The 13238-nt window shown below is 43.8% G+C and overlaps 1 protein-coding gene across 2 annotated transcripts in view; it reads right to left on the bottom strand.

Moving 5' to 3' along the window:
- Window positions 1-12761, bottom strand: part of LOC122990211 (bifunctional heparan sulfate N-deacetylase/N-sulfotransferase 1-like) — a 42372-nt gene extending 29611 nt beyond the window's left edge. For both annotated transcript variants that reach the window (XM_044363430.1, XM_044363429.1), the window contains exon 1: window positions 12535-12761. The gene's annotated coding sequence lies outside the window, so the exon portion shown is untranslated. The remainder of the gene's footprint in view (window positions 1-12534) is intronic.
- Between the last annotated feature and the right edge of the window lie 477 nt (window positions 12762-13238).

The following is a 13238-nucleotide window of genomic DNA, read 5'->3' as shown; positions in this document are numbered from 1 at the left end:
ATATATTATTTGATCCTCCCACCCTCAAGCAGCGCAGTCATGCTGCATTACGAGCTCCAGCGAGGCTCGAGACCCTGAGCTGCATAACAGTTGACCACTCCTCAGAGGAGAAGACTTCCAGGTCACATGAGGACAGTGCAGTGGAGATGAGGTTAATATTACTGTCACCAGTAGCCGGAGGGAGAGAGAGAAGCAGAAGGGAAGAGAGGAGAGAAAATGAAAAAGAAATCCAAAGCATTTCGCTTGTATTCCTTTAGACTCCAAATTACCTACTCTGCAAATTGCAGGGAAAAAAGAAGTCCACCTCCTCCCGACAACCCCTCTAATGGTGTTGTCTTTAAAGCCTTTATCACTAATTCATTACTTCTGATTTTCCAGCAGCAAGGGTTGAAGCTTTGTCTTCTTTCTAATTGAGAGCCAGAGGCTTCAGGCTCTAATCAGTCAAACCTACTAACAGCTTTCCTCTGGGGGAGATGAAGTCAAAAACAGCCTTATTGTACCAGTAGGCCATTTGCTATGTGTGCAACTTCAAATTACTTTCATTTCAGCCTCTCCAACATGGTGATTTGTGGAGTGGGTAAAATGCCAAGCTATAATGAATGTTGAGGTTCACCAAGTCGTCCCTTGTCAGAAAGTGGGTGCTGTCATTAAGCAGCATGACATTCAAAGAATATGCCACATGCTTAAAGACAGGTCTTTTTTTTAAGTAACTTTCAGTACTTTCAACAAAGGGGAAAAACAGCCATTTTCTTTCTTTGCATCACTTCCCACTGAATCTCCCTTTGCACCCGACTCTCCCCTCACACTTGGAAGCGTACACAAGTCTAATTAGCTGTGTCGTACCCCTTGATGACTCTGCCATTTCCTCTCACTGGGAAGATTAACCACCACAACACTAATATCAGCCTCCGCATTAACACAATTAGGTGAAGAGTGAAATGTGAAGCATGTCGTCACTTCTCCGCGGCTTCATTAGGGGACGCAAAAAGACAGCTTGACGACAGACAGGCCACTGCGTCTGCGGGGTGGGGAGGTACTGAGCAGGTGTACTTAGCAACCCGGACTGTCGCTATGGGATGTGGTTAGAGCTTGTCCCAGATAATACAATACGGCCAGCTTTATTTGTGGAAGTAGAGGTTATAAAAAGAGCTCAAAGGCCACTAGAAACTGAAGGTGGCCTCCTGTACTTTTCACTTGGCTTATCTATTGACTAGAGCCAAGCAATGAGTACCAAAAGAGATTATTTAAATCTATTCTTAGGTCTAAAACAGGACATTGGGCCTTTGTGGTGTTAATAACTCATATTAATGCATATTTTCAAGCTCCTTATTTAACTGGCATAGCATAGCATACTGCACTGATTCTTCTGATAACATTTATACGGGTGTATGAATCTTTCAGGTCAGCGTTAAACCTATGTATCTAAATGATTAGATTAGACATTCAGTAGAAATCCAATATTATTAGGGTAATGCTAACCGCGGCTGACATGACTGAAGTAAGGATATGATTTTACTGTCAGGAGCCTGCCTCAACATTCTCCCAATCCACCAAAAGTATTTGAGTATGTATGAGGTTCTGTGATGAGTTTTGAGGTGAATATTAAATCAAAGAACGCTAAGTCAATCTTTCTATGGCAAGCCTTCTCTGGAGGCTGAAACTCAAGGAAAGTCAGAAAAGAGAAGCATCCATACAGTTTGAAATGGAGCGTGTTGAAGACGATCCATTGTTCCAAATGGTTTCCAGATGCTCTGTTGCGTTTTCTGACCACGGTTTTGTCATTCTTTCAGTCTCTTCAGTTCTCTTTAGCCAAGTCACCACCCAATGCATCCTCAGTGAACAAGTGAACTTTTGGGACCTTTGGGTGCGATTGTGTTCCGCTTAGTTATGAGAAATAGTTAAACAACTACTGGAAATTATTTTATGCAGAAAATACAACAAGGCTCAAATACACAAACTGAGAAAAACCCACAATTCCCCACGGTAAACATGCTGTTTAATGAACAGCACGCTGATGCCAAGAATAAAATTCTCGAAGAACACTGAGTATTAGTCATTTCCTGTTGGATTTTTTTTTTTGGCAGGTTAATTGTCAAAATTACAAATATGAGGCTTAGAGAGACAATCTGAAAAACAACAGGCACTTTATCTGCATGATATCACCCCCATTACAAACATGATATATTATGAAACGTGACCACTTATACTAATGATGTTAATTAAAGGCACCATTTGTCACTCAAAAACAAGTAGCAGCCTCATCATTAAAACTCAAAACACTGAACTGAAACTGTTATAATTCGTTAATTAACGAGACACACACAGACTACACCGAGCAACTAAATATGACCTACTAAGGTTTTCAGATGCCATTTTGTTTATATCACAAATGTGTTATATATAAAACTGAATCTATAAGCTGAAAAATTGACTAGAGGATAGAAAATAACTTGGCAACAATTCTGATTCATTGTTTAAATCATTTTTCCAGCAACTTTGCCAAACATTTGCTGGTTCCAGCTTCTTAGATGTGAAGACTTTCTGTTTTTCTTTGTCACATATTTGACAATCTTTGAGTTTTTGGACCATTGATTAGATGAAAAAGTAATTTGAAGACATCGCCGTGGGCTCTGGGAACTTGTGATGTAGTTTTGGTTATTTTCTGTCAGTTTACGCAGCAAACAATTCATTGACTGACCAAGAAAATTGTTGGCAGATTCCAATTGTGTGCGCTGTGATTATACCTGTTATGTAGATTTTTTTTACTGGGTCTTCAAAACAACAGCAGAAATAATATAAAGTCAGTTTCTTAAAGCACCACAGAGTTCAACCTAAATATATGCAGCAAGAATCTCCATAACACACTCCCATCTATCTATAGGGGAAACCTTTGCTTTCTCTCATGTTTGTTACAGAAACAGATGCCAACAGTGACAACATAAAGTCCAGCTATGTACTATGACGTTGACAAAAATATCTGGATCAGCCTTCAAAAGTGGATGTTGGCGGATCCTTAGGTGATGATTTCATTTAGGCCCTCAGATCACCTAACAAGCTTTGCCGGCAGGGAAAACACTGTTTTTTCACTGTGTGAAGGATACACACGGACACGAGGATAGAGATATCCTTGTGATCGGATAGGCTGTCAACTGACATTAGAACACATAGCAGATATTTACAGCTTTGTGGAAACATCTGTAGGCTCATAGAGGACTGTCAGGCAGGCAGGGTAAACAACATGCTTACTACCATCTCACACCCCCATGCTAACCAGGCCTGTCAATCACAAGAATCAAGCTAGTGGCTGCAGTTCAGATGTAGATGAAAGGCGCCTGTGCAACGGATGGTACAACAGCACGACAAGCGGCTGCACCACATGAGCGAAAAATATGGCAATTTATTGCGAGTGGAGTTTAAGACTCATAGAAAAAAAAAAAAGAGTAAAAAAAAAAAAAAAAAAACACAAATACTCAGTTAATTGAGATGTTCTGCTCAAACAACTGCAGCAGATTATTTAGTGATAGCTGGAGCAGCAAGTTCAAAAATATAAAAACAGAAGAGAGAAATCTGCCGCTGAACAGAACAGTGTACAGAACGTACAGAACAGAGCGGAGAAGAAGACACGCAAAAGGGGAAAAACAAGAGAGCTAGAACAGAGGAACGCTAACAAAAGACAACAGAACATAGTCGGAACACAGAGGAGCCGAGCACAACACACCAGAACAGGCTGTAATTGTGTTGTGCGGGACTGACCCCAGCGCATCCCAGCAGGCATTGCATGATGAATGGGCCTGGCGATGACTACATCCCACATCCCTCCTCCTCCTCCTCACATGCTCTTTTCTCTCCCTCTCTTCTCTGTTGCCACTATTAGCCCTCCTTCTGTCCCTCCCTTTGCTCCCCTCTTTTCCCCAAAACCACACTCTATTCAGCTGCTGCCATCCCACAAGATTAATTTGCATTCAGTGCACTTAGTCCTCGTATTGTGCTCTGACACAATGACATATTACAGTGCACAGCACAATGAGCACACCTATTAAACATATAGTCTAGCTTGAGGGACGATGCTTTTTTTTTTTTTGGTAAGATGGTTATGATTGAGTATAAATGTGTAGAGCAAGAAGCGTGAGGGTAACGGCTTGATCGGTTTTGAACACAGAGAGGCTCTGACACACAAGTCACAGCGGAATCATTACAGGAACAGTTAGATAACCTCGATTAATGATTCACTAGACCCAAACTAATAAACTGGGTCAGATTTTGTTAGCAGTGGTAGCAAGAGCAGAGAGACCTTCAGGTTAGGCCGCATGAGTGAAATAGCAGCAGTGAGAGCGAGACCGGGAGAGAGAGAAAAAGAAAATTAAAGAGCAAAAGAAAAAAAAAAAAAGAAAGCGAGAGAGGTGTTGGTGTTACTCCACTATAGACCCTGAGGAAAGAGACAGTAATGCATGGAAAATGGGCTTTTTCCTCCAGCTTTCTTTGCTCCTGTTCTCCTTCTACTGTTCCAATGTGCCGACGTCCAAGGGGAGCGAAAGAAGGAGACCGGATTTAATTTGCTACACCGTCTCTAGCCATCACCCTTTGCGTCTGGGGGCAAAAGAAATGGGTTCTGGAATTTAAAAAGATGAGTGAAATAAAGAAATAAAACAGGGCACTCAGGAGAGGGCGTCAGAGACAATAGCACAGAGGGTGGCGGAGAGAAATGAGAACAGAGTTTGAGCGGAGCTGAAGGGGTGGGGGGGTGGGGGGCTGGGGGGGGTGTGCGGTGGCAGGGAGGGAGGAGCAGGAAGCTGGGAGAGCATTATGTGGGCCAGATATTAACTGTATGGTTATCATAAACCGGCTCAGAGGCCTGGCCATCTGGGGAGGCCACGGGGTTACTCAAACAATCAGATCGGGGTGGTGATAGTAGCCGCTGCTGACGGTACGGCGTCCAAACATGGAGGTGGCTGAGGGGTTAACAACCCATTACCTCACCCCTGCTGCACTCCCTGGGGGGGGACACACAGTATGAGGTTGTGGTGGCGGTGTGCGAGTCTTCCTGGGAGCCTAAAGCACACCTTTGGGCTGTTACTCAACAAAGGGGAGCTCAGCGGAGTGACATCACCACAGAGACGGCGGAGCCTGTGTGCGGGAGGCAAGCGGGAGACGAGGGCGTGGAGGATGGAGACTGGAAAGGCTGTGGACTATGTGGGAGTCACATTTCTCCCCTCCAGCTCTTCTCTACCTGTCACATAAGCACTTTGAGCACTCAACAGTAAAGCCAGCGCCTTGACAACTTCAAACGCCTGCTTTGCTGGGGTAGATCAGAGGCAACGGAGGGATAAAGTGAAGAATAAAGGAAGAAAGAGGATTTTAAAAAGCCTCAACATTGTATTGTGGGATGTCTTGAATTTCATTATCAGATTCTTGACTCAAGTTCATCCACTGCTCAGTCCCACAGTAGAAGAAAAAAAAAAAAAAAAAGAAAAGACAGAGGGGTGAGGGGCTCCAGTCTGGCCCATTGAGAGCCAATGAGCTCTGGTCAAGTTGCAGCAGAGAGTTGGGGGCCATTACGGAGAGAAAACAAACATAGACCCCTGGCCAGGCACACACATTGCGGCCCAGACACCTGTGTCCCATTCACCAAACATATCCGGCCACTTAACACTTCACAGAGGGGGTAGGGTGTTGTTTGTGTTTGCAGGCTTGCACACCCCACTATGGTTCCTTTAGTTTTGCTTCTTTACCCAAATAGACTCCGAGCCTCTCTGTAGGTTCCAAATGCTTGAGGCTGTAGCGCGTCCCACTGAGAGCAGCCAGCCGTTGCACCACCTGACCGTCACAACTGACCCTGTTCAAAGCTGAACCTCCAGAAGAAAACTGGCCAGAACCACGCAAAACAAAGCTCATTCATCCTGCTGTCATTTGCAGTCTCCAGCAGTCCTCCTGTCTAGGTGCCCCAGCTGTGTCTGTACTGACCTCCGGGTTGCCAACACCTGTCCTGCACAGACAGAGACAGGCGTGTATTACTCCCCCCCTCCCCCTTCCCCCCACCCCCACATACCACATACACACACAAACCTCTCTCTACCACCCAGAATGGATGAGAGACAGCAGGATGGGCCAACACGGCACCGCCTCGGATCAATGGAGGGGTACACTTGGAGCTGCCAGCGACTAAACCTCGGGTCGGCACCAATACAATTCTTTCCACCTCGGCAATTCAAAATGGAGAAGAGGTATGCCATCAGCTGTGGTCAGTTTGTCACAATGGATTCTCAATGCCTCGATAAAATTTAATGAATTGAAATGGAGATGACCCATAACCCTGGGAATGCACTCATAGTTTCCACCCAAAGATTAAGCTTGATAGCGAGGCTGAGCTGTTTAGATGTAGCGGAGGCTGTTTGCATGCCACAATGCTTTGTTTGCAGTGAGGCCAAATGCACTCACAGATGGGAGCCGACTGGACACCAGATGACTTGTGGTAGCGTGGTGGCGTGGTCAGCTTTGGGGCTAAGAGACAGAGGAGAGAGGGAAAGAGAAGAGAACAGGGGCACTGGGCGCCAGATGCCCTCCTAAAGTTTACTCAGTCCTGGTAGGATGCCACGATGCTCTGGCCTGCTCTGCTCTCAAGTGTCAAAACAGTGAAAAGAGAGACCATGTCACAGACACACCTGTTTTTATGTTGCACTGTTGTTCCGGCTAACAGCAGTCTCTTTTATCATAGACTAACGAAGGAAAACTGAAACCTGAGTGACCTAGTGTAGGTGTTCGCTCTTCTTTTCCCTTGCAACATCACTTCCCATCATCACAGTGCTATAAACACACACACACACATACACTCGAGTTGGTAAACAGCAAACATGGTTTTAAAGAGAGCATCAGGTCACAGCTGTGACCTTGTTTGAGCGTCAGGAAGAACAACTGCGAGCAAAGACAGCTTCAGTTGTTAGCGAGATATGGATTCAGATTATACACTCTGTTGTCAGTTTAACAGGAACAATAAGAGAAAGCTACTGCAGTCTATACAGCCTGAGAGGTGTTTTTTTTAAAATATTTTGTCCAAGCTAAAGCTAAATACTACAAACACCTTTTTGGTGTAACAATACAATTCAAAAGCAACACAAACAGCCTCCAAAATGACACTTTTCTACAACAGTTTTGACAAAAATTGACTATGAGCTTTGTGAAGATAGTCTCAGACTGCATTAGTTTGAATAATGTGTGCTTAATTGGAACAGTATGTTTCGATTAGAGCTGCAACGATTAGTCAATCGACAGAAAAATAGTCAAACTATTTTGATAATCAATTCATCATTTTGAGTCATTTTTTAAAGAAAAAAAATCTCTCATTACAGCTTATTATGAACTATTATAACAAACTGAATATCTTTGGGTTGTGGACTATTGATCGTGGCAAAACAAGATATTTTAGGAAGCATCTTGGGCTTTGGCAATGGTGATTAACATTTTTCACAATTTTCTGACATTTTACAGACCAAACAACTGATTGATTAATCAAGAAAATCAACTGGTTAACTGTAAATGAAAATAATCATTAGTGGCAGACCAAATTTTGATCAATGCTTATATGATACTGTTAATAAAAAGGCTGTGTGTGTGTGTGTGTGTGTGTGTGTGTATATACATACATACACACACACATATATATACATACATATATATATAAAATAACATGCTTTGTGTTTCCTAGAAACATGTAAACAGCTCATGCTTTCCATTCATGCATGTTCTATACACCTACAAAAAAACAAAAAAAAAAACCTGTATACAAGTTGTGGCATGCAGGACTGTGGGAGTAAACATCATTTCTTCAGTAGGTGAGAGACTGAATGTGTGTGGTATCTGTGGTGTGGTCAGACCCAGCTGAGGCCACTAGACAACTGAGTAAACATACAGACCCCCCTCTCCTCCACCTGTCTGCCCTCCATAGTCACACCAGTGAGGTTTTTAGCACTGAGTGATTGGTCTTATGATATAACAATTTATATCTTATCATAACATTTATATAGACTGAGAGTACCATTTAAACATACACTGGCATGACAGTCTTTATAACAGATTGCTGTTTTCCTGACCCATGCTCAAAGTTCCTTAATATAAATCAATGTATGTCTCAACACACACGTACTCACACACACATACACATATATCTCTGACTCTGAAAAAAGCCCTCCAAATGGCTAAATGGACAAAGAGGAAAAAAATCTAATCATATCCGATGACTGATAGCACTTATGATGAGGACGGGGTTAGAATATCCCGCAGTGAAGTGGTGCGTTCCCATTACTGCATCTCTCCATCTCTGAAAATGGCTTCATTAACAGGCCAGTGCCGAGAGCTCCCTTGCTGAGTGTATGAACGCGCTGTACCCCGAGGGTCCGCCGGAATGGCTGAGGTGAAGTCCATTAACAGCCGACAGCTTGTTTTTTGACCACTAAATAAAACAGGATTTTTTTTTTTTTTTTTATGTCTGAGTATAAATAGCTTTGAGCTCAGGAGCAGGGGGAACACAAATTTCTGGCCTTGAAAACTCCACTCAAAAGAAAAATAATTGAGCTCATAGATTCAGTTGCTGATACTGTATCATCACAGGTGTTGATCTGGACCCGTGTGAGTTTTCCAAAAACCCCATATGAAAAGCAACGTTACACAGTTCTCAGGAAACCTGTGGACCTGGAAAAACAGCCTCACGCCCTAACAGAGAGTAGCTAAACAAGATGTAATAACTTTTTGGTTATTTGTCAGAAGTCATTTACTGGTAAATGCCAAGCCTTATTCAGTCTAACTGCCACTATGGGCCTAATCTGATTTCATTGGAGTATAATGTACTAAAGACAATTGAGGGGTTTTCCAACTGCACCATTCTGGATCAGTTTCACCTAAATGCCCGAAATGTTGTAAGTTGCTGTGTCAAAACGGTGGCGAGGGGGCAGGGGTGTGTTAAGCAGAGGAGATATAAAAACCAGACTGTCTTCTGCTGGGGATAAATCCACATCTCACATAACCTGTACAGCTTTTCTGGCATTCTTCCTGATCCTTCAGGCAACCAGAGCCGGCTACCTCTGAGCCCATGACATAGCTCTTACTTTCCCAGCACTTACGCTCCAATCATGTGTCATCTGATGAAACGCTACACCCTAGTCACCATTATTCGTCTGGATACAGGAGCCTCTGGAATGTATCGGATTCCTGCCTCAGGGGGTAGGCACCTTGGAAACATGGTCCTACCTCCACCGACCGGCTAGCCTCTCCCACTCCCCCCCCTTCCCTTCCCTTTCTCTGTCAGTCTATCTTTCCATTCAGCAAAATTCCACGAGAGGCCTACTAGATTTACATCGCCTCATCGCCCATCTGACATGTGCTCACATATTTGACGTATGTCTCACAATAGAAGGACATGCGAGGGACAGTTTAGAGTTTCAGGGCTGTTTTCTGATCGTCTCCTCCTCCTCCTCCTTTATGTCAAAAGGTAAACACCACAATGAACATCACCCTTTGCCCAACCACTGCAGGGTCACGCTACCGTAACATGCTTGAAAGCAAACACCGCAGCCAGAAATTCACATTGGGAAGTTATTTTGTTCTCTGGTGCATCCATGGTACAACCACTCTCAACCCATCTCACCTCTCCAGAGAGCAACAGTTATGTCGTGCCGTACTCAGGTCTGTAGTATTGAGTATCTCTGAGTCACTGGCCTGCGTAATTCAGTCTAGGGAATTATGACAGTGGAAAATCATTTCCCTGGGCCGGGATAGGAGGCCATGGCTAATCGTTCAGTAATCTGATCTGCCTGCATACTGTAGCATTCAGCCGCGCCGCTAGCCTAGCCAGCCGGTCACACATGTGGACACCCCCGGTGCCTGCCAACTAGCCTATCTGATGGGAGGATTGCACTATTCAAAAAAAAACAACTCTCCAGGTTTTCCTGAGGATTACAGATCCCCATCAGATCATTTTCTAATACTCAGTTGTGCTGTGCTGTTTGAAATGTATTTACTCTGCTCCTGCTCTCCAATACCACTCTGGATAGCACAGCCTAAGCCAAAAAAATGCCACAGCTACATTCCAGGCGGAAAAAAAAAAAAAAAAAAAGACACTTCAATACAAACTACTTTATAGGCTACAAATGGTAATCTGCCTCTTGCATTCTAGTATATTAATCCAAAAGCTTGACTTAATGAGGAAACATCTGAGTTTGTCTGTCAAACAGTGGGCTATTTTGGGTACACTTCCAATTAGATTCCAGTATCTAGTGGAGCCAGTGGTGTTGTAGTAGTATATGAATAAGAACCATAGGGAGCAGTACTGTGGCACAAAGCAGCGCTTATACCCAGCAGAGAGGGTTGGGGGGCTCGAGTTTTGGAAAGATGCCTGGCTTCAGCCCCACTCTAAAGAGAGGTCAGCCCCCCCACACACTGTGTGTGGCTATGAGGGGCACTGACATGGAAAAATACAAGAGCTGGCATGTTGTTGGGCACTACAGTTCCCAATAGCCTACAGTTACCTTGTGTAGCATTATGTGTGATGGGATAGCTGCTGCAGTGCAATTAAATTCACATTCTCTTCCAGGTAGATATGAGTAACAATAAAACCTTCTATAGCATGATTGACGACAAACAACGTTCTCCTTACTGATTCCAGCTCAAGCCTAAAATCTAAAATGACAAACGGTCTGTGATCATGTCTCATTCTGATAAACGCCCAAACACTGTTTGGTGACATGATCCGTCAAATACTGTCAAGCCTACAGTATTTTATCAACCTCTATGTGTAGGCATTGTAGCCGAGCTGCAGCGTTTCTGAGGCATATCTAAGAGAAGAGATGCTGATATACGATCAAATGGCTGTGGCAGCCTTCATCAGCTGAAAGCGCTAGATCACAGCATGTTTGGCAGCCAGTGGGAGCAGTCAGATGGAGGGTTAGAACAACCAGACAAACAGTTGGCATGGATAAATAGAAAGCAACTTAAGATTCAGCTCTCCACAAATTTGACAAACAAATGACAGAAACCACAGTCTTTTTTAATCTAATCTGCAAATGGAATAAGCTCTCTCTTTTTTTTTTTTTATACAAATGCTGGGTGGAATATGTGATAAACAACACATGGCTAGGGAATGGGAGGAAAAATGTGAAGCACTGGTCAAATAAATCTCCTGATACATAAAACCAGAAGGACAGCACTTTTCAAGAATGTCTTCTGCAGCTGAGGCGGAATGCAGGGAAAGTCCTTATGACTTTGGCAAATACATTCTGATCGTGAGTCATTCTCCTTTAGTAATCTCTTACTCACATAGGTGCACGCTCGCACGCGCTTGCAAACCCCAAGGCAACAGATTTCAGGCAGGTCTGGACTGCCCCTTTTGCTACAGAGCAGAGTCAAATGTTTATAGTACTTAATAGACGCAGCTATTTTGGTGGAGAAAGACATTTGCTCCACCTTAAAGTAACAAAGCAGGCTGATGCGGTTAAAAGACTGATCATATTTGGGAAAAAAAAACACACTGCATCACTGGTGCATTGTACAACAGCCACATCTTTAAAAGAAAAAAAAAACACCTGGGTGCATGTATATGTTTTAGTGCACAACAAACTGCCCTACTTTCTCACAAACTTAATTTGGAAAATGATGCAAAGTCAGCAGTATCTTTTTTGTTGCCCCTCCACACATAAACAGAGTTTATGTTTAATTAATGCAAAACTATTTTAAAATCTTAGAAGTAACAAACAGCCTGCAGGTGATTCCTACAGGTAAGCTACACAACAGTCTTATGCACCATTTCTCATAACACAAAAACCCCTGTCATCATTGCTAATAATTAACCCGACTTCCTCATATAATAATATGGACAAACTGAGTTGAAGCAATCGTTGCATTCCCGTGGTGCTCTTTTGTCCACCTCTGTCATGTGCAGTGCTACTAGATTAGGTGGCAGACAGCCGTATCGACCTTTAATTATAATTGGCACACAAAATCGTTTGGCCTTTTCAAGTCCTTCATTGCAAAGGGACACGTTATTAGACTGTAACATTTGGATGTAAATTGCTACATTGTTGCTGGACCGTTAAAGCTAATTTAAAGCGAGTATTTGGTGATACTCTATAGGCTACGTCGCGGCTGCTACAAAGTTACAAAAACAAGTTGTCGCTGGTACCGGGCTGCATTACGGGATACTGGCTGGATAAAGGAATTCCGATATTAAATCACAGACCAGAGCAGCCGGGCACTGCTCTATCCTGAGCACAAACTTCGAACAAATAACGCTAGCCTTGTCTCTCTTTTAGCTGCCGTATGGACGGGCTGAAAGCTGTACCGAGACTCCACTATACCGCCGGGGCTTTCTGTTTCCAGCCGGAGGGATAGTCAGGCCGAAAAACTGGCCTCATTCTCCGTCTGCGCCAGACAGCGTTCACTAGCCTGGCCTGGGAGAGCGAGCGAGCGGCGGGGTCTCTCGGTCGTCTCTGCAAACATGTGCGAAAACACGGAGACGACGGGACTTTGTGTTGTGTCGATGTATATACTCACCTTGTCTGAGTCTAGGTGAATCTGGGACGACGCGGGCCGGCTGCAGTGACTGCGGGGTTGAAGCACGCTGGGTTCATGTCGTCGTCGTCGTCGTCGTCTCGGTTTGCTGTCGGCCGTGATGTGGAAGCGGCACAGCGGCTGGGAGAAATCGGGAAATCTGAGAATGCCCCTCTCTTTCTGCAGCTCGGTGCACCGGCAGTGGCCCATAACTGTCGACAGGAGGCGCCAGAGCAGTGCATTTTTGTCTCTGATATGCGCATACATGCATAGTACATACACAACTCCTCAAAGAAATCAGTGTGCGATCACATTCCTGCCGGGGTTTATCTGTATCTGTGCACTTCAGTAGTGAGATTATAGTGATGTGCTGCTCACTCTGCTGGGAATTAATTGTGCAGTGATACTGAGGTTATATCTGAAAGTTCTTTTTATGATTCATGATTCATAGGAGCAGGAGCTCGTGATGATTTTGATTAGTCACCATTGTGCAGATTACACAACAGGAGCCCATGCATAAGATAGTTTTCAAAGGGCTAGCAAAGGCCGTTTAAATTAGATCTCTATTGCCTGATGAAAAAAATCACTCCAGTTTTCCTAGAATATTACTATGGGAACAATGTCATTGGTGCTCAGTCATAGTGACCTTATAATACTCATTACTGTGCTTCTGCAGCTCCTCTAGAGGCATATCATTTTTAAAATAG

This window comes from Thunnus albacares, chromosome 10, assembly GCF_914725855.1.
Source record: "Thunnus albacares chromosome 10, fThuAlb1.1, whole genome shotgun sequence".
NCBI classification, from domain to species: domain Eukaryota; kingdom Metazoa; phylum Chordata; class Actinopteri; order Scombriformes; family Scombridae; genus Thunnus; species Thunnus albacares.
The sequence above is the reverse complement of the archived record's forward strand: the minus strand, read 5'-3'. Positions and strand labels throughout refer to the sequence as shown.